The sequence below is a fragment of the Otolemur garnettii genome, unplaced genomic scaffold (assembly GCF_000181295.1).
Source record: "Otolemur garnettii isolate 467f Iridium unplaced genomic scaffold, OtoGar3 scaffold00147, whole genome shotgun sequence".
In the NCBI taxonomy this organism is placed as follows: Eukaryota; Metazoa; Chordata; class Mammalia; order Primates; family Galagidae; genus Otolemur; species Otolemur garnettii.
Window position 1 is genome coordinate 3,494,222 of NW_003852542.1, and position 2,160 is coordinate 3,496,381.

The window sequence follows — 2,160 nt, forward strand, 5'->3', positions numbered from 1 at the left end:
TAAAAGCCTATCATCCAGATGTTTTCTAATTGCACAGGTAGCATATCTGTTTAAATATATATTAAACCCAAGAGCCTATAAACATTTTTCTCATTAATGTGTATGTTTGTATACTGTAATTTTATTTTATTTTTTTAATTATGAAAATTAGTTATTTCTGCTCATTTCATACATGTTATTGTTCAGGAAACAGTCACAGACATCTCTGAAATGATGTACTTATCACGCACTCTATTTAAAGGCAAAGCACCATAAGTAAAGCTGATCAGCTGTCCAAACTTCTCAGCTTATGGAATCGCACTTCTTGATTTTATATTAATTTCTGCAAGTCAGAAATGTTATCTCCAAAAAATGTTAATGGGTTGTAAAAAAATAATTTTATTCAATATTATAGTTGTAGATATGGAGTATACTTTAAGAAATGAAAAACTAAGAAGAAAATGCCACTTAACATCATTGGTATGTCAGTCAGTATAGTCTATAGGAAAAAATACTGTGATAAACTTGTCTTTGATACGAAGAAGAAATTTTATTTATTTACTTATTTTCTTGAGACAGAGTCTTACTATGTTGTCCTCGGTAGAGTGCCATGGTGTCCCAGCTCACAGCAACCTCAAACTCTTGGGCTTAAGTGATTCTCTTGCCTCAGCCTCCTAAGTATGCTGAGACTATAGGCACCTGCCACAACACCCAGTTATTTTTTGTTGTTGTTTGGCAGACCTGGGCTGGTTTTGAACCCGTCAGCCTTGGTGCATGTGGCTGGCACCCTAGCCGCTGAGCTACAGGCGCTGAGCCTGAAGAAGAAATTTTAGTGTGAACTTGAATACACTTCACTAGATACTTCTTTTACTGCAGCTCTTCCACATTTCATACCAGAAGACTGGTACAGCCTTTAAAACTTCATTTACAGGAGCAAATCCAGTATCCATTGATTTCTTCTCAAAAGGCACTCTAACCCATCAGATAGCCCAGCAGTTTCATTCTCATGAATACTCTAGCCGTGAAAAAACTCAATAGGACACAGATGAATCCAGTGAATAGAAGAAGACATCTATTACGTTTTGGAATAGTCGGTGCATTGGATCGGTCTAGGATTACAAAACCTAAACCTCCCATTGTAAACAGGAAGCTGGATGCAAGTCCTTCCATAATATAGTGTCTATTTACTCTGTAGGCCAAGAAAGCCTCTGATACCCATGTTCATCAGTCATAGAGCCAACAGTTGGAGGTTCAACGATCACATCATAAGTTATTTCTCTGGTGATGAGGAAGTAAGACACCACCACCAGAGTGTACACCATCACGGCTGATGGCATGTGCAACCAGGGCAGCTTCTTCAGCTTCAGGTTGGGATATTCAAGCACTAAAAACGGGACTTAGTGCAAAGTCTCCATGTTGGTGGCAGCTGTGGCAGTTCTTGGGCTCAGAGCCCCACATATTGCCCGGAAATAGGCCTGCTTTCTTCTACATTGTAATTTTAAAATTTTACATGGTGATTATACTAGAAAGTACTTGACTATCTCTCAGTGCACACTAAAGGTCTTTCAAATTATTATTTAAAAATATTACAATAGATAATCTTGTACATGCAACTTTGTATACAGTTTTGATTATATGTAAAAGAAATACAAAAGCTTTATCTACAGATTGCTACCTCCCTTCCAGAAAGAAATTGCTAATTTATAATATCCCGGTGAGGGAAAAGCAGGTGTATTTTTCCCATAACTTTGTCAACATTGTATTCTGATTTGAACTTTTATCAATCTGTAAGTCCAAACCACTATTTTTATTTACTTAAATTTCTTTGATTAGGCTGGCATTTCTTCAGGTGTTTAGCCACCCTGTCCCCCCTTTTTGACTTGCTCATTCACATTTTATTACATTTTCATAATATAATACTTCTATTGGCTTGCCTTTTCTTTTTTCATTTGTAATAAATGAAATACATCTTTAAACTAAGATGTAAACTCAATGCATGTCATGTATGTTAAAAATACTCCTCATTTTGTTTGTGGTTAATCTTGCTTATACTTTTTTAAAAATTAAAAGAAAGTTTAAAATATTTACGTGTCAAATCTATCAGTTTTTAACCTCTTAGATAATTTCTAGAAAAGTTTATTTTCCCTAAATTTAAAATAGTAAAGTGTAATCAATGTAGAA

The 2,160-nt window shown here is 35.2% G+C and overlaps 1 protein-coding gene and 1 pseudogene across 1 annotated transcript in view; both read right to left on the minus strand.

Annotated features, from left to right (window-relative positions):
* The window catches only part of DNAH6 (dynein axonemal heavy chain 6), a 302,446-nt gene that overhangs the window by 102,557 nt on the left and 197,729 nt on the right, over positions 1-2,160 (minus strand). The window lies entirely within an intron of this gene.
* LOC105887949 lies at positions 906-1,415 on the minus strand (annotated as a pseudogene).